The sequence below is a fragment of the Rhipicephalus microplus genome, unplaced genomic scaffold (genome assembly GCF_043290135.1).
Source record: "Rhipicephalus microplus isolate Deutch F79 unplaced genomic scaffold, USDA_Rmic scaffold_13, whole genome shotgun sequence".
Taxonomy (NCBI): Eukaryota; Metazoa; Arthropoda; class Arachnida; order Ixodida; family Ixodidae; genus Rhipicephalus; species Rhipicephalus microplus.
Window position 1 is genome coordinate 5,540,353 of NW_027464586.1, and position 18,043 is coordinate 5,558,395.

At 52.6% G+C, this 18,043-nt stretch overlaps 6 non-coding genes across 6 annotated transcripts; all 6 read left to right on the forward strand.

Annotated features, from left to right (window-relative positions):
• Positions 1-3,368: 3,368 nt before the first annotated feature.
• Positions 3,369-3,445, forward strand: TRNAN-GUU (transfer RNA asparagine (anticodon GUU)). The gene has a single exon. It is a non-coding gene; the product is annotated as a tRNA-Asn (tRNA).
• A 3,021-nt stretch (positions 3,446-6,466) lies between these two features.
• TRNAN-GUU (transfer RNA asparagine (anticodon GUU)) lies at positions 6,467-6,543 on the forward strand. The gene has a single exon. It is a non-coding gene; the product is annotated as a tRNA-Asn (tRNA).
• A 2,270-nt stretch (positions 6,544-8,813) lies between these two features.
• TRNAN-GUU (transfer RNA asparagine (anticodon GUU)) lies at positions 8,814-8,890 on the forward strand. The gene has a single exon. It is a non-coding gene; the product is annotated as a tRNA-Asn (tRNA).
• A 2,865-nt stretch (positions 8,891-11,755) lies between these two features.
• On the forward strand, positions 11,756-11,832 carry TRNAN-GUU (transfer RNA asparagine (anticodon GUU)). The gene has a single exon. It is a non-coding gene; the product is annotated as a tRNA-Asn (tRNA).
• Positions 11,833-14,387: 2,555 nt separating this feature from the next.
• TRNAN-GUU (transfer RNA asparagine (anticodon GUU)) lies at positions 14,388-14,464 on the forward strand. The gene has a single exon. It is a non-coding gene; the product is annotated as a tRNA-Asn (tRNA).
• A 2,103-nt stretch (positions 14,465-16,567) lies between these two features.
• On the forward strand, positions 16,568-16,644 carry TRNAN-GUU (transfer RNA asparagine (anticodon GUU)). The gene has a single exon. It is a non-coding gene; the product is annotated as a tRNA-Asn (tRNA).
• The last annotated feature ends 1,399 nt before the right edge of the window (positions 16,645-18,043 follow it).

Below are 18,043 nucleotides of genomic sequence, written 5' to 3' on the forward strand. Positions count from 1 at the left end.
CGCAATTGGCTAGCGCGATCGGCTGTTAACCGAAAGGTTGGAGGTACGAGCCCACCCGGTGGACGTGCGGCGCTTTTTTTTCTTTGGCCTGATAGCTTTGAAGATATGTCCTGACGGTGGTGAGAGTGGAGCACGACTGTCTCCATGGCGCAAGTGGCTATGCGATCGGCTGTTAACTGAAAGGTTGGAGGTTCCAGCCCTCCCGGGAGTGGTGTGTTGCTTTTTTTGGGCTGATAGCTTAGAAGATATGTTCTGATGGTGGTGAGAGTGGAGCACGACTGTCTCCGTGGCGCAATTTGCTATCGCGATCGGCTGTTAACCGAAAGGTTGGAGGTACGAGCCCACACGGTGGTGGTTGGCACTTTTTTTTTCTTTGGGCTGATAGCTCTGAAGAAATGTTCTGACGGTGGTGAGAGTGGAGCACGACTGTCTCCGTGGCGCAATTGGCTATGCGAAAGGCTGTTAACCGGAAGGTTGGAGGTTCGAGCCCTCCCGGGAGTGGTGTGTTGCTTTTTTTCTTTGGGCTGATAGCTTTGAAGATATGTTCTGATGGTGGTGAGAGTGGAGCAGGACTGTCTCCGTGACGCAATTGGCTAGCGCGATCGGCTGTTAACCGAAAAGTTGGAGGTACGAGCCCACCCGGTGGAGGTGCGGCGCTTTTTTTTCTTTGGGCTGATAGCTTTGAAGATATGTCCTGATGGTGGTGAGAGTGGAGAACGACAGCTCCGTGGCGCAATCGGTTAGCGCGATCGGCTGTTAACCGAGAGGTTGGAGGTACGAGCCCACCCGTTGGTGGTGCGGCGCTTTTTTTTCTTTGGGCTGATAGCTTTGAAGAAATGTTCTGATGGTGGTGAGAGTGGAGCATGACTGTCTCCGTGGCGCAATTGTCTAGCGCGGTCGGCTGTTAACCAAAAGGTTGGAGGTTGGAGCCCTCCTGGGAGTGGTGTGTAGCTTTTTTTTATTTTGGGCTGATAGCTTTGAAAATATGTTTTGATGGTGGTGAGTGTGGAGCAGGACTGTCTCCGTGACGCATTTGGCTAGCGCGATCGGCTGTTAACCGAAAGGTTGGAGGTACGAGCCCACCCGGTGGAGGTGCGGCGCTTTTTTTTCTTTGGACTGATAGCTTTGAAGATATGTCCTGATGGTGGTGAGAGTGGAGCACGACTGTCTTCGTGGCGTAATTGGCTAGCGCGATCGGCTGTTAACCGAGAGGTTGGAGGTTCGAGCCCACCCGGTGGTGATGCGGCGATTTTTTTCCTTTGGGCTGATAGCTCTGAAAAAATGATCTGATGGTGGTGAGAGTGGAGCACGACTGTCTCCATGGCGCAAGTGGCTATGCGATCAGCTGTTAACTGAAAGGTTGGAGGTTCCAGCCCTCCCGGGAGTGGTGTGTTGCTTTTTTTTGGGCTGATAGCTTTGAAGATATGTTCTGATGGTGGTGAGAGTGGAGCAGGACTGTCTCCGTGGCGCAATTGGCTAGCGCGATTGGCTGTTAACCGAAAGGTTGGAGGTACGAGTCCACCCGGTGGTGGTGCGGCGCTTTTTTTTCTTTGGGCTGATCGCTTTGAAGATATGTTCTGATGGTGGTGAGAGTGGAGCACCACTGTCTCCGTGGCGCAATAGGCTAGCGCGATCGGCTCTTAACCGAAAGGTTGGATGTACGAGCCCTCCAAGGAGTGGTGTGTTGCTTTTTATTCTTTGGGCTGATAGCTTTGAAGATATGTTCTGATGGTGGTGAGAGTGGAGCACGACTGTCTCCGTGGCGCAATCGGCTAGCGCGATCGGCTGTTAACCGAAAGGTTAGAGGTACGAGCCCACCCGGTGGTGGTGCGGCGCTTTTTTTTGGGCTGATAGCTCTGAAGAAATGTTCTGACAGTGGTGTGAGTGGAGCACGACTGTCTCCGTGGCGCAATTGGCTAGCGCGATCGGCTGTTAACCGAAAGGTTGGAGGTTCGAGCCCTCCCGGGAGTGGTGTGTTGCTTTTTTTTATTTTGGGCTGATAGCTTTAAAAATATGTTCTGATGGTGGTGAGTGTGGAGCAGGACTGTCTCCGTGGCGCAATTGACTAGCGCGTTGGGCTGTTAACCGAAAGTTTGGAGGTACGAGCCCACCCGGTGGTGGTGCGGCGCTTTTTTTTGTTTGGGCTGATAGCTTTGAAAATATGTTTTGATGGTGGTGAGTGTGAAGCAGGACTCTCTCCGTGACGCAATTGGCTAGCGCGATCGGCTGTTAACCGAAAGGTTGGAGGTACGAGCCCTACCGGTGGAGGTGCGGCGCTTTTTTTCCTTTTGGCTGATAGCTCTGAAGAAATGTTCTGACGGTGGTGAGAGTGGAGCACGATTGTCTCCATGGCGCAATTGGCTATGCGATCGGCTGTTAACTGAAAGGTTGGAGGTTCGAGTCCTCCCGGGAGTGGTGTATTGCTTTTTTTTCTTTGGGCTGATAGCTTTGAAAATATGTTCTGATGGTGGTGAGAGTGGAGCACGACTGTCTCCGTGGCGCAATTGGCTAGCGCGGTCGGCTGTTAACCGACATGTTGGAGGTTCGAGCCCTCCCGGGAGTGGTGTGTTGCTTTTTTTATTTTGGGCTGATAGCTTTGAAAATATGTTTTGATGGTGTTGAGTGTGAAGCAGGACTGTCTCCGTGACGCAATTGGCTAGCGCGATCGGCTGTTAACCGAAAGGTTGGAGGTACGAGCCCACCCGGTGGAGGTGCGGCGTTTTTTTTTCTTTGGCCTGATAGCTTTGAAGATATGTCCTGATGGTTGTGAGAGTGGAGCACGATTGTCTCCGTGGCGCAATTGGCTAGCGCGATCGGCTGTTAACTGAGAGGTCTGAGGTTCCAGCCCTCCCGGGAGTGCTGTGTTGCTTTTTTTGGGCTGATAGCTTAGAAGATATGTTCTGATGGTGGTGAGAGTGGAGCATGACTGTCTCCGCGGCGCAATTTGCTATCGCGATCGGCTGTTAACCGAAATGTTGGAGGAACGAGCCCACATGATGGTGGTGCGGCACTTTTTTTTTCTTTGGGCTGATAGCTCTGAAGAAATGTTCTGACGGTGGTGAGAGTGGAGCACGACTGTCTCCGTGGCGCAATTGGCTATGCGAAAGGCTGTTAACAGGAAGGTTGGAGGTTCGAGCCCTCCCGGGAGTGGTGTGTTGCTTTTTTTTCTTTGGGCTAATAGCTTTGAAGATATGTTCTCATGGTGGTGAGAGTGGAGCAGGACTGTCTCCGTGGCGCAATTGGCTAGCGCGATTGGCTGTTACCGAGAGGTTGGAGGTACGAGCCCACCCAGTGGTGGTGTGGCGCTTTTTTTTCTTTGGGCTGATAGCTTTAAAGAAATGTTCTGATGGTGGTGAGAGTGGAGCACGACTGTCTCCGTGGCGCAATTGGCTAGCGCGGTCGGCTGTTAACCGACAGGTTGGAGGTTCGAGCCCTCCCGGGAGTGGTGTGTTGCTTTTTTTGGGCTGATAGCTTAGAAGATATGTTCTGATGGTGGTGAGAGTGGAGCACGACTGTCTCCGTGGCGCAATTTGCTATCGCGATCGGCTGTTAACCGAAAGGTTGGAGGTACGAGCCCACACGGTGGTGGTTGGCACTTTTTTTTTCTTTGGGCTGATAGCTCTGAAGAAATGTTCTGACGGTGGTGAGATTGGAGCACGACTGTCTCCGTGGCGCAATTGGCTATGCGAAAGGCTGTTAACCGGAAGGTTGGAGGTTCGAGCCCTCCCGGGAATGGTGTGTTGCTTTTTTTCTTTGGGCTGATAGCTTTGAAGATATGTTCTGATGGTGGTGAGAGTGGAGCAGGACTGTCTCCGTGACGCAATTGGCTAGCGCGATCGGCTGTTAACCGAAAGGTTGGAGGTTCGAGCCCTCCCGGGAGTGGTGTGTTGCTTTTTTTCTTTGGGCTGATAGCTTTGAAGATATGTTCTGATGGTGGTGAGAGTGGAGCAGGACTGTCTCCGTGACGCAATTGGCTAGCGCGATCGGCTGTTAACCGAAAGGTTGGAGGTACGAGCCCACCCGGTGGAGGTGCGGTGGAGGTGCGGCGCTTTTTTTTCTTTGGGCTGATAGCTTTGAAGATATGTCCTGATGGTGGTGAGAGTGGAGAACGACTGTCTCCGTGGCGCAATCGGCTAGCGCGATCGGCTGTTAACCGAGAGGTTGGAGGTACGAGCCCACCCGTTGGTGGTGCGGCGCTTTTTTTTCTTTGGGCTGATAGCTTTGAAGAAATGTTCTGATGGTGGTGAGAGTGGAGCATGACTGTCTCCGTGGCGCAATTGTCTAGCGCGGTCGGCTGTTAACCAAAAGGTTGGAGGTTGGAGCCCTCCTGGGAGTGGTGTGTAGCTTTGTTTTATTTTGGGCTGATAGCTTTGAAAATATGTTTTGATGGTGGTGAGTGTGGAGCAGGACTGTCTCCGTGACGCATTTGGCTAGCGCGATCGGCTGTTAACCGAAAGGTTGGAGGTACGAGCCCACCCGGTGGAGGTGCGGCGCTTTTTTTTCTTTGGACTGATAGCTTTGAAGATATGTCCTGATGGTGGTGAGAGTGGAGCACGACTGTCTTCGTGGCGTAATTGGCTAGCGCGATCGGCTGTTAACCGAGAGGTTGGAGGTTCGAGCCCACCCGGTGGTGATGCGGCGATTTTTTTCCTTTGGGTTGATAGCTCTGAAAAAATGTTCTGATGGTGGTGAGAGTGGAGCACGACTGTCTCCATGGCGCAAGTGGCTATGCGATCAGCTGTTAACTGAAAGGTTGGAGGTTCCAGCCCTCCCGGGAGTGGTGTGTTGCTTTTTTTTGGGCTGATAGCTTTGAAGATATGTTCTGATGGTGGTGAGAGTGGAGCAGGACTGTCTCCGTGGCGCAATTGGCTAGCGCGATTGGCTGTTAACCGAAAGCTTAGAGGTACGAGTCCACCCGGTGGTGGTGCGGCGCTTTTTTTTCTTTGGGCTGATCGCTTTGAAGATATGTTCTGATGGTGGTGAGAGTGGAGCACGACTGTCTCCGTGGCGCAATAGGCTAGCGCGATCGGCTCTTAACCGAAAGGTTGGATGTACGAGCCCTCCAAGGAGTGGTGTGTTGCTTTTTATTCTTTGGGCTGATAGCTTTGAAGATATGTTCTGATGGTGGTGAGAGTGGAGCACGACTGTCTCCGTGGCGCAATCGGCTAGCGCGATCGGCTGTTAACCGAAAGGTTAGAGGTACGAGCCCACCCGGTGGTGGTGCGGCGCTTTTTTTGGGCTGATAGCTCTGAAGAAACGTTCTGACAGTGGTGTGAGTGGAGCACGACTGTCTCCGTGGCACAATTGGCTAGCGCGATCGGCTGTTAACCGAAAGGTTGGAGGTTCGAGCCCTCCCGGGAGTGGTGTGTTGCTTTTTTTTATTTTGGGCTGATAGCTTTAAAAATATGTTCTGATGGTGGTGAGTGTGGAGCAGGACTGTCTCCGTGGCGCAATTGACTAGCGCGATGGGCTGTTAACCGAAAGGTTGGAGGTACGAGCCTACCCGGTGGAGGTGCGGCGCTTTTTTTTCTTTGGGCTGATAGCTATGAAGATATGTTCTGATGGTGGAGAGAGTGGAGCACGACTGTCTCCTTGGCGCAATTGGCTAGCGCGATCGGCTGTTAACCGAGAGGTTGGAGGTTGGAGCCTACCCGGTGGTGGTGCGGCGATTTTTTTCCTTTTGGCTGATAGCTCTGAAGAAATGTTCTGACGGTGGCGAGAGTGGAGCACGATTGTCTCCATGGCGCAATTGGCTATGCGATCGGCTGTTAACTGAAAGGTTGGAGGTTCCAGTCCTCCCGGGAGTGGTGTATTGCTTTTTTTTCTTTGGGCTGATAGCTTTGAAGATATGTTCTGATGGTGGTGAGAGTGGAGCACGACTGTCTCCGTGGCGCAATTGGCTAGCGCGATCGGCTGTTAACCGAAAGTCTGGAGGTACGAGCCCACCCGGTGGTGGTGCGGCGCTTTTTTTTCTTTGTGCTCATAGCTTTGAAAATATGTTTTGATGGTGGTGAGTGTGAAGCAGGACTCTCTCCGTGACGCAATTGGCTAGCGCGATCGGCTGTTAACCGAAAGATTGGAGGTACGAGCCCTACCGGTGGAGGTGCGGCGCTTTTTTTTCTTTGGCCTGATAGCTTTGAAGATATGTCCTGATGGTGGTGAGAGTGGAGCACGACTGTCTCCGTGGCGCAATTGGCTAGCGCGATCAGCTGTTAACCGAGAGGTCTGAGGTTCCAGCCCTCCCGGGAGTGGTGTGTTGCTTTTTTTTGGGCTGATAGCTTAGAAGATATGTTCTGATGGTGATGAGAGTGGAGCACGACTGTCTCCGTGGCGCAATTTGCTATCGCGATCGGCTGTTAACCGAAAGGTTGGAGGTACGAGCCCACATGGTGGTGGTGCGGCACTTTTTTTTTCTTTGGCTGATAGCTCTGAAGAAATGTTTTGACGGTGGTGAGAGTGGAGCACAACTGTCTCCGTGGCGCAATTGGCTAGCGCGGTCGGCTGTTAACCGACAGGTTGGAGGTTCGAGCCCTCCCGGGAGTGGTGTGTTGCTTTTTTTGGGCTGATAGCTTAGAAGATATGTTCTGATGGTGGTGAGAGTAGAGCACGACTGTCTCCGTGGCGCAATTTGCTATCGCGATCGGCTGTTAACCGAAAAGTTGGAGGTACGAGCCCACATGGTGGTGGTGCGGCACTTTTTTTTTCTTTGGGCTGATAGCTCTGAAGAAATGTTCTGACGGTGGTGTGAGTGGAGCACGACTGTCTCCGTGGCGCAATTGGCTAGCGCGATCGGCTGTTAACCGAAAGGTTGGAGGTTCGAGCCCTCCCGGGAGTGGTGTGTTGCTTTTTTTATTTTGGGCTTAGAGCTTTGAAAATATGTTCTGATGGTGGTGAGTGTGGAGCAGGACTGTCTCCGTGGCGCAATTGGTTAGCGCGATCGGCTGTTAACCGAAAGGTTGGAGGTATGAGCCTACCCGGTGGAGGTGCGGCGCTTTTTTTTTCTTTGGGCTGATAGCTTTGAAGATATGTTCTGATGGTGATGAGAGTGGAGCACGACTGTCTCCTTGCACAATTGGCTGGCGCGATCGGCTGTTAACCGAGAGGTTGGAGGTTGGAGCCCACCCGGTGGTGGTGCGGCGATTTTTTTTCTTTTGGCTGATAGCTCTGAAGAAATGTTCTGACGGTGGTGAGAGTGGAGCACGATTGTCTCCATGGCGCAATTGGCTATGCGATCGGCTGTTAACTGAAAGGTTGGAGGTTCGAGTCCTCCCGGGAGTGGTGTATTGCTTTTTTTTCTTTGGGCTGATAGCTTTGAAAATATGTTCTGATGGTGGTGAGAGTGGGGCACGACTGTCTCCGTGGCGCAATTGGCTAGCGCGATCGGCTGTTAACCGAAAGTTTGGAGGTACGAGCCCACCCGGTGGTGGTGTGGCGCTTTTTTTTCTTTGGGCTGATAGCTCTGAAGAAATGTTCTGACGGTGGTGAGAGTGGAGCACGACTGTCTTCGTGGCGCAATTGGCTATGCGATCGGCTGTTAACTGAAAGGCTGGAGGTTGGAACCCTCCCGGGAGTGGTGTGTTGCTTTTTTTTCTTTGGGCTGATAGCTTTGAAGATATGTTCTCATGGTGGTGAGAGTGGAGCAGGACTGTCTCCGTGGCGCAATTGGCTAGCGCGATTGGTGTTAACCGAGAGGTTGGAGGTACGAGCCCACCCGGTGGTGGTGCGGCGCTTTTTTTTTGGGCTGATAGCTTTGAAGAAATGTTCTGATGGTGGTGAGAGTGGAGCACGACTGTCTCCGTGGCGCAATTGGCTAGCGCGGTCGGCTGTTAACCGAGAGGTCTGAGGTTCCAGCCCTCCCGGGAGTGGTGTGTTGCTTTTTTTGGGCTGATAGCTTAGAAGATATGTTCTGATGGTGGTGAGAGTGGAGCACGACTGTCTCCGTGGCGCAATTTGCTATCGCGATCGGCTGTTAACCGAAAGGTTGGAGGTACGAGCCCACATGGTGGTGGTGCGGCACTTTTTTTTTCTTTGGGCTGATAGCTCTGAAGAAATGTTCTGACGGTGGTGAGAGTGGAGCACGACTGTCTCCGTGGCGCAATTGGCTATGCGAAAGGCTGTTAACAGGAAGGTTGGAGGTTCGAGCCCTCCCGGGAGTGGTGTGTTGCTTTTTTTTCTTTGGGCTGATAGCTTTGAAGATATGTTCTCATGGTGGTGAGAGGGGAGCAGGACTGTCTCCGTGGCGCAACTGGCTAGCGCGAATGGCTGTTACAGAGAGGTTGGAGGTTCGAGCCCTCCCGGGAGTGGTGGGTTGCTTTTTTTTGGGCTGATAGCTTAGAAGATATGTTCTGATGGTGGTGAGAGTGGAGCACGACTGTCTCCGTGGCGCAATTAGCTATCGCGATCGGCTGTTAACCGAAAGGTTGGAGGTACGAGCCCACATGGTGGTGGTGCGGCACTTTTTTTTTCTTTGGGCTGATAGCTCTGAAGAAATGTTCTGAAGGTGGTGAGAGTGGAGCACGACTGTCTCCGTGGCGCAATTGGCTATGCGAAAGGCTGTTAACAGGAAGGTTGGAGGTTCGAGCCCTCCCGGGAGTGGTGTGTTGCTTTTTTTTCTTTGGGCTGATAGCTTTGAAGATATGTTCTCAATGTGGTGAGAGTGGAGCAGGACTGTCTCCGTGGCGCAATTGGCTAGCGCGATTGGCTGTTACCGAGAGGTTGGAGGTACGAGCCCACCCGGTGGTGGTGCGGCGCTTTTTTTTCTTTGGGCTGATAGCTTTGAAGAAATGTTCTGATGGTGGTGAGAGTGGAGCACGACTGTCTCCGTGGCGCAATTGGCTAGCGCGGTCGGCTGTTAACCGACAGGTTGGAGGTTCGAGCCCTCCCGGGAGTGGTGTGTTGCTTTTTTTATTTTGGGCTGATAGCTTTGAAAATATGTTTTGATGGTGGTGAGTGCGAAGCAGGACTGTCTCCGTGACGCAATTGGCTAGCGCGATCGGCTGTTAACCGAAAGGTTGGAGGTACGAGCCCACCCGGTGGACGTGCGGCGCTTTTTTTTCTTTGGCCTGATAGCTTTGAAGATATGTCCTGACGGTGGTGAGAGTGGAGCACGACTGTCTCCATGGCGCAAGTGGCTATGCGATCGGCTGTTAACTGAAAGGTTGGAGGTTCCAGCCCTCCCGGGAGTGGTGTGTTGCTTTTTTTGGGCAAATAGCTTAGAAGATATGTTCTGATGGTGGTGAGAGTGGAGCACGACTGTCTCCGTGGCGCAATTTGCTATCGCGATCGGCTGTTAACCGAAAGGTTGGAGGTACGAGCCCACGCGGTGGTGGTGCGGCACTTTTTTTTCTTTGGGCTGATAGCTCTGAAGAAATGTACTGACGGTGGTGAGAGTGGAGCACGACTGTCTCCGTGGCGCAATTGGCTAGGCGAAAGGCTGTTAACCGGAAGGTTGGAGGTTCGAGCCCTCCCGGGAGTGGTGTGTTGCTTTTTTTTCTTTGGGCTGATAGCTTTGAAGATATGTTCTGATGGTGGTGAGAGTGGAGCAGGACTGTCTCCGTGACGCATTTGGCTAGCGCGATCGGCTGTTAACCGAAAGGTTGGAGGTACGAGCCCACCCGGTGGAGGTGCGGCGCTTTTTTTTCTTTGGACTGATAGCTTTGAAGATATGTCCTGATGGTGGTGAGAGTGGAGCACGACTGTCTTCGTGGTGTAATTGGCTAGCGCAATCGGCTGTTAACCGAGAGGTTGGAGGTTCGAGCCCACCCGGTGGTGATGCGGCGATTTTTTCCCTTTGGGCTGATAGCTCCGAAAAAATGTTCTGACGGTGGTGAGAGTGGAGCACGACTGTCTCCATGGCGCAAGTGGCTATGCGATCGGCTGTTAACAGAAAGGTTGGAGGTTCCAGCCCTCCCGGGAGTGGTGTGTTGCTTTTTTTGGGCTGATAGCTAAGAAGATATGTTCTGATGGTGGTGAGAGTGGAGCACGACTGTCTCCGTGGCGCAATTTGCTATCGCGATCGGCTGTTAACCGAAAGGTTGGAGGTGCGAGCCCACACGTTGGTGGTGCGGCACTTTTTTTTCTTTGGGCTGATAGCTCTGAAGAAATGTTCTGACGGTGGTGAGAGTGGAGCACGACTGTCTCCGTGGCGCAATTGGCTATGCGAAAGGCTGTTAACCGGAAGGTTGGAGGTTCGAGCCCTCCCGGGAGTGGTGTGTTGTTTTTTTTTTCTTTGGGCTGACAGCATTGAAGATATGTTCTGATGGTGGTGAGAGTGGAGCAGGACTGTCTCCGTGGCGCAATTGGCTAGCGCGATTGGCTGTTAACCGAAAGGTTGGAAGTACGAGTCCACCCGGTGGTGGTGCGGCGCTTTTTTTTCTTTGGGCTGATCGCTTTGAAGATATGTTCTGATGGTGGTGAGAGTGGAGCACGACTGTCTCCGTGGCGCAATAGGCTAGCGCGATCGGCTCTTAACCGAAAGGTTGGAGGTACGAGCCCTCCAAAGAGTGGTGTGTTGCTTTTTATTCTTTGGGCTGATAGCTTTGAAGATATGTTCTGATGGTGGTGAGAGTGGAGCACGACTGTCTCCGTGGCGCAATCGGCTAGCGCGATCGGCTGTTAACCGAAAGGTTAGAGGTACGAGCCCACCCGGTGGTGGTGCGGCGCTTTTTTTTGGGCTGATAGCTCTGAAGAAATGTTCTGACAGTGGTGTGAGTGGAGCACGACTGTCTCCGTGGCGCAATTGGCTAGCGCGATCGGCTGTTAACCGAAAGGTTGGAGGTTCGAGCCCTCCCGGGAGTGGTGTGTTGCTTTTTTTATTTTGGGCTGATAGCTTTGAAAATATGTTCTGATGGTGGTGAGTGTGGAGCAGGACTGTCTCCGTGGCGCAATTGGCTAGCGCGATGGGCTGTTAACCGAAAGGTTGGAGGTACGAGCCTACCCGGTGGAGGTGCGGCACTTTTTTTTCTTTGGGCTGATAGCTTTGAAGATATGTTCTGAATGTGGTGAGAGTGGAGCACGACTGTCTCCTTGGCGCAATTGGCTAGCGCGATCGGCTGTTAACCGAGAGGTTGGAGGTTGGAGCCCACCCGGTGGTGGTGCGGCGATTTTTTTCCTTTTGGCTGATAGCTCAGAAGAAATGTTCTGACGGTGATGAGAGTGGAGCACGATTGTCTCCATGGCGCAATTGGCTATGCGATCGGCTGTTAACTGAAAGGCTGGAGGTTCCAGTCCTCCCGGGAGTGGTGTATTGCTTTTTTTTCTTTGGGCTGATAGCTTTGAAAATATGTTCTGATGGTGGTGAGAGTGGAGCACGACTGTCTCCGTGGCGCAATTGGCTAGCGCGATCGGCTGTTAACCGAAAGTTTGGAGGTACGAGCCCACCTGGTGGTGGTGTGGCGCTTTTTTTTCTTTGGGCTGATAGCTCTGAAGAAATGTTCTGACGGTGGTGAGAGTGGAGCACGACTGTCTTCGTGGCGCAATTGGCTATGCGATCGGCTGTTAACTGAAAGGTTGGAGGTTGGAGCCCTCCCGGGAGTGGTGTGTTGCTTTTTTTTTCTTTGGGCTGATAGCTTTGAAGATATGTTATCACGGTGGTGAGAGTGGAGCAGGACTGTCTCCGTGGCGCAATTGGCTAGCGCGATTGGCTGTTAACCGAGAGGTTGGAGGTACGAGCCCACCCGGTGGTGGTGCGGCGCTTTTTTTTCTTTGGGCTGATAGCTTTGAAGAAATGTTCTGATGGTGGTGAGAGTGGAGCACGACTGTCTCCGTGGCGCAATTGGCTAGCGCGGTCGGCTGTTAACCGACAGGTTGGAGGTTCGAGCCCTCCCGGGAGTGGTTTGTTGCTTTTTTTATTTTGGGCTGATAGCTTTGAAAATATGTTTTGATGGTGGTGAGTGTGAAGCAGGATTGTCTCCGTGACGCAATTGGCTAGCGCGATCGGCTGTTAACCGAAAGGTTGGAGGTACGAGCCCACACGGTGGTGGTGCGGCGCTTTTTTTCTTTGGCCTGATAGCTTTGAAGATATGTTCTGATGGTGGTGAGAGTGGAGCACGACTGTCTCCGTGGCGCAATTGGCTAGCGCGATCGGCTGTTAACCGAGAGGTTGGAGGTTCCAGCCCTCCCGGGAGTTGTGTGTTGCTTTTTTTTGGGCTGATAGCTTAGAAGATATGTTGTGATGGTGGTGAGAGTGGAGCACGACTGTCTCCGTGGCGCAATTTGCTATCGCGATCGGCTGTTAACCGAAAGGTTGGAGGTACGAGCCCACACGGTGGTGGTGCGGCACTTTTTTTTTCTTTGGGCTGATAGCTCTGAAGAAATGTTCTGACGGTGGTGAGAGTGGAGCACGACTGTCTCCGTGGCGCAATTGGCTATGCGAAAGGCTGTTAACCGAAAGGTTGGAGGTTCGAGCCCTCCCGGGAGTGGTGTGTTGCTTTTGTTTCTTTGGGCTGATAGCTTTGAAGGTATTTTCTCATGGTGGTGAGAGTGGAGCAGGACTGTCTCCGTGGCGCAATTGACTAGCGCGATTGGCTGTTAACCGAGAGGTTCGAGGTACGAGCCCACCCGGTGGTGGTGCGGCGCTTTTTTTTGGGCTGATAGCTTTGAAGAAATGTTCTGATGGTGGTGAGAGTGGAGCACGACTGTCTCCGTGGCGCAATTGGCTAGCGCGGTCGGCTGTTAACCGACAGGTTGCAGGTTCGAGCCCTCCCGGGAGTGGTGTGTTGCTTTTTTTATTTTGGGCTGATAGCTTTGAAAATATGCTTTGATGGTGGTGAGTGTGAAGCAGGACTGTCTCCGTGACGCAATTGGCTAGCGCGATCGGCTGTTAACCGAAAGGTTGGAGGTACGAGCCCACCCGGTGGAGGTGCGACGCTTTTTTTTCTTTGGCCTGATAGCTTTGAAGATATGTCCTGACGGTGGTGAGAGTGGAGCACGACTGTCTCCATGGCGCAAGTGGCTATGCGATCGGCTGTTAACTGAAAGGTTGGAGGTTCCAGCCCTCCCGGGAGTGGTGTGTTGCTTTTTTTTTGGGCTGATAGCTTAGAAGATATGTTCTGATGGTGGTGAGAGTGGAGCACGACTGTCTGCGTGGCGCAATTTGCTATCGCAATCGGCTGTTAACCGAAAGGTTGGCGGTACGAGCCCACACGGTGTTGGTGCAGCACTTTTTTTCTTTGGGCTGATAGCTTTGAAGATATGTTTTGATGGTGGTGAGAGTGGAGCACGACTGTCTCCGGGGCGCAATAGACTAGCGCGATCGGCTGTTAACCGAAAGGTTGGAGGTACGAGCCCTCCCGGGAGTGGTGTGTTGCTTTTTATTCTTTGGGCTGATAGCTTTGAAGATATGTTCTGATGGTGGTGAGAGTGGAGCACGACTGTCTCCGTGGCGCAATTGGCTAGCGCGATCGGCTGTTAACCGAAAGGTTGGAGGTTCGAGCCCTCCCGGGAGTGGTGTGTTGCTTTTTTCATTTTGGGCTGATAGCTTTGAAAACATATTCTGATGGTGGTGAGTGTGGAGCAGGACTGTCTCCGTGGCGCAATTGGCTAGCGCGATCGGCTGTTAACGAGGTACGAGCCCACCCGGTGGTGGTGCGGCGATTTTTTTCCTTTTGGCTGATAGCTCTGAAGAAATGTTCTGACGGTGGTGAGAGTGGAGCACGACTGTCTGCATGGCGCAATTGGCTATGCGATCGGCTGTTAACTGAAAGGTTGGAGGTTACAGTCCCCCGGGAGTGGTGTATTGCTTTTTTTTCTTTGGGCTGATAGCTTTGAAGATATGTTCTGATGGTGGTGAGAGTGGAGCACGACTGTCTCCGTGGCGCAATTGGCTAGCGCGATCAGCTGTTAACCGAAAGTTTGGAGGTACGAGCCCACCCGGTGGTGGTGTGTCGCTTTTTTTGGGCTGATAGCTTAGAAGATATGTTCTGATGGTGGTGAGAGTGGAGCACGACTGTCTCCGTGGAGCAATTTGCTATCGCGATCGGCTGTTAACCGAAAGGTTGGAGGTACGAGCCCACATGGTGGTGGTGCGGCACTTTTTTTTTCTTTGGGCTGATAGCTCTGAAGAAATGTTCTGACGGTGGTGAGAGTGGAGCACGACTGTCTCCGTGGCGCAATTGGCTATGCGAAAGGCTGTTAAAAGGAAGGTTGGAGGTTCGAGCCCTCCCGGGAGTGGTGTGTTGCTTTTTTTTCTTTTGGCTGATAGCTTTGAAGATATGTTCTCATGGTGGTGAGAGTGGAGCAGGACTGTCTCCGTGGCGCAATTGGCTAGCGCGATTGGCTGTTACCGAGAGGTTGGAGGTACGAGCCCACCCGGTGGTGGTGCGGCGCTTTTTTTTCTTTGGGCTGATAGCTTTGAAGAAATGTTCTGATGGTGGTGAGAGTGGAGCACGACTGTCTCCGTGGCGCAATTGGCTAGCGCGGTCGGCTGTTAACCGACAGGTTGGAGGTTCGAGCCCTCCCGGGAGTGGTGTGTTGCTTTTTTTGGGCTGATAGCTTAGAAGTTATGTTCTGATGGTGGTGAGAGTGGAGCACGACTGTCTCCGTGGCGCAATTGGCTATGCGAAAGGCTGTTAACCGAAAGGTTGGAGGTTCGAGCCCTCCCGGGAGTGGTGTGTTGCTTTTTTTTCTTTGGGCTGATAGCTTTGAAGGTATTTTCTCATGGTGGTGAGAGTGGAGCAGGACTGTCTCCGTGGCGCAATTGACTAGCGCGATTGGCTGTTAACCGAGAGGTTCGAGGTACGAGCCCACCCGGTGGTGGTGCGGCGCTTTTTTTTGGGCTGATAGCTTTGAAGAAATGTTCTGATGGTGGTGAGAGTGGAGCACGACTGTCTCCGTGGCGCAATTGGCTAGCGCGGTCGGCTGTTAACCGACAGGTTGCAGGTTCGAGCCCTCCCGGGAGTGGTGTGTTGCTTTTTTTATTTTGGGCTGATAGCTTTGAAAATATGCTTTGATGGTGGTGAGTGTGAAGCAGGACTGTCTTCGTGACGCAATTGGCTAGCGCGATCGGCTGTTAACCGAAAGGTTGGAGGTACGAGCCCACCCGGTGGAGGTGCGACGCTTTTATTTCTTCGGCCTGATAGCTTTGAAGATATGTCCTGACGGTGGTGAGAGTGGAGCACGACTGTCTCCATGGCGCAAGTGGCTATGCGATCGGCTGTTAACTGAAAGGTTGGAGGTTCCAGCCCTCCCGGGAGTGGCGTGTTGCTTTTGTTTGGGCTGATAGCTTAGAAGATATGTTCTGATGGTGGTGAGAGTGGAGCACGACTGTCTGCGTGGCGCAATTTGCTATCGCAATCGGCTGTTAACCGAAAGGTTGGCGGTACGAGCCCACACGGTGTTGGTGCGGCACTTTTTTTCTTTGGGCTGATAGCTTTGAAGATATGTTTTGATGTTGGTGAGAGTGGAGCACGACTGTCTCCGGGGCGCAATAGACTAGCGCGATCGGCTGTTAACCGAAAGGTTGGAGGTACGAGCCCTCCCGGGAGTGGTGTGTTGCTTTTTATTCTTTGGGCTGATAGCTTTGAAGATATGTTCTGATGGTGGTGAGAGTGGAGCATGACTGTCTCCGTGGCGCAATTGGCTAGCGCGATCGGCTGTTAACCGAAAGGTTGGAGGTTCGAGCCCTCCCGGGAGTGGTGTGTTGCTTTTTTCATTTTGGGCTGATAGCTTTGAAAACATATTCTGATGGTGGTGAGTGTGGAGCAGGACTGTCTCCGTGGCGCAATTGGCTAGCGCGATCGGCTGTTAACGAGGTACGAGCCCACCCGGTGGTGGTGCGGCGATTTTTTTCCTTTTGGCTGATAGCTCTGAAGAAATGTTCTGACGGTGGTGAGAGTGGAGCACGATTGTCTGCATGGCGCAATTGGCTATGCGATCGGCTGTTAACTGAAAGGTTGGAGGTTACAGTCCTCCCGGGAGTGGTGTATTGCTTTTTTTTCTTTGGGCTGATAGCTTTGAAGATATGTTCTGATGGTGGTGAGAGTGGAGCACGACTGTCTCCGTGGCGCAATTGGCTAGCGCGATCAGCTGTTAACCGAAAGTTTGGAGGTACGAGCCCACCCGGTGGTGGTGTGTCGCTTTTTTTGGGCTGATAGCTTAGAAGATATGTTCTGATGGTGGTGAGCACGACTGTCTCCGTGGCGCAATTTGCTATCGCGATCGGCTGTTAACCGAAAGGTTGGAGGTACGAGCCCACATGGTGGTGGTGCGGCACTTTTTTTTTCTTTGGGCTGATAGCTCTGAAGAAATGTTCTGACGGTGGTGAGAGTGGAGCACGACTGTCTCCGTGGCGCAATTGGCTATGCGAAAGGCTGTTAAAAGGAAGGTTGGAGGTTCGAGCCCTCCCGGGAGTGGTGTGTTGCTTTTTTTTCTTTTGGCTGATAGCTTTGAAGATATGTTCTCATGGTGGTGAGAGTGGAGCAGGACTGTCTCCGTGGCGCAATTGGCTAGCGCGATTGGCTGTTACCGAGAGGTTGGAGGTACGAGCCCACCCGGTGGTGGTGCGGCGCTTTTTTTTCTTTGGGCTGATAGCTTTGAAGAAATGTTCTGATGGTGGTGAGAGTGGAGCACGACTGTCTCCGTGGCGCAATTGGCTAGCGCGGTCGGCTGTTAACCGACAGGTTGGAGGTTCGAGCCCTCCCGGGAGTGGTGTGTTGCTTTTTTTTGGGCTGATAGCTTAGAAGTTATGTTCTGATGGTGGTGAGAGTGGAGCACGACTGTCTCCGTGGCGCAATTTGCTATCGCGATCGGCTGTTAACCGAAAGGTTGGAGGTACGAGCCCACATGGTGGTGGTGCGGCACTTTTTTTTCCTTTGGGCTGATAGCTCTGAAGAAATGTTCTGACGGTGGTGTGAGTGGAGCACGACTGTCTCCGTGGCGCAATTGGCTAGCGCCATCGGCTGTTAACCGAAAGGTTGGAGGTTCGAGCCCTCCCGGGAGTGGTGTGTTGCTTTTTTTATTTTGGGCTGATAGCTTTGAAAATATGTTCTGATGGTGGTGAGTGTGGAGCAGGACTGTCTTCGTGGCGCAATTGGCTAGCGCGATGGGCTGTTAACCGAAAGGTTGGAGGTACGAGCCTACCCGGTGGAGGTGCGGCGCTTTTTTTTCTTTGGGCTGATAGCTTTGAAGATATGTTCTGAATGTGGTGAGAGTGGAGCACGACTGTCTCCTTGGCGCAATTGGCTAGCGCGATCGGCTGTTAACCGAGAGGTTGGAGGTTGGAGCCCACCCGGTGGTGGTGCGGCGATTTTTTTCCTTTTGGCTGATAGCTCTGAAGAAATGTTCTGACGGTGAAGAGAGTGGAGCACGATTGTCTCCATGGCGCAATTGGCTATGCGATCGGCTGTTAACTGAAAGGCTGGATGTTCCAGTCCTCCCGGGAGTGGTGTATTGCTTTTTTTCTTTGGGCTGATAGCTTTGAAGATATGTTCTGATGGTGGTGAGAGTGGAGCACGACTGTCTCCGCGGCGCAATTGGCTAGCGCGATCGGCTGTTAACCGAAAGTTTGGAGGTACGAGCCCACCTGGTGGTGGTGTGGCGCTTTTTTTTCTTTGGGCTGATAGCTCTGAAGAAATGTTCTGACGGTGGTGAGAGTGGAGCACGACTGTCTTCGTGGCGCAATTGGCTATGCGATCGGCTGTTAACTGAAAGGTTGGAGGTTGGAGCCCTCTCGGGAGTGGTGTGTTGCTTTTTTTTCTTTGGGCTGATAGCTTTGAAGATATGTTATCACGGTGGTGAGACTGGAGCAGGACTGTCTCCGTGGCGCAATTGGCTAGCGCGATCGGCTGTTAACCGAGAGGTTGGAGGTACGAGCCCACCCGGTGGTGGTGCGGCGCTTTTTTTTCTTTGGGCTGATAGCTTTGAAGAAATGTTCTGATGGTGGTGAGAGTGGAGCACGACTGTCTCCGTGGCGCAATTGGCTATCGCGATCGGCTGTTAACCGAAAGGTTGGAGGTACGAGCCCACATGGTGGTGGTGCGGCACTTTTTTTTCTTTGGGCTGATAGCTCTGAAGAAATGTTCTGACGGTGGTGAGAGTGGAGCACGAC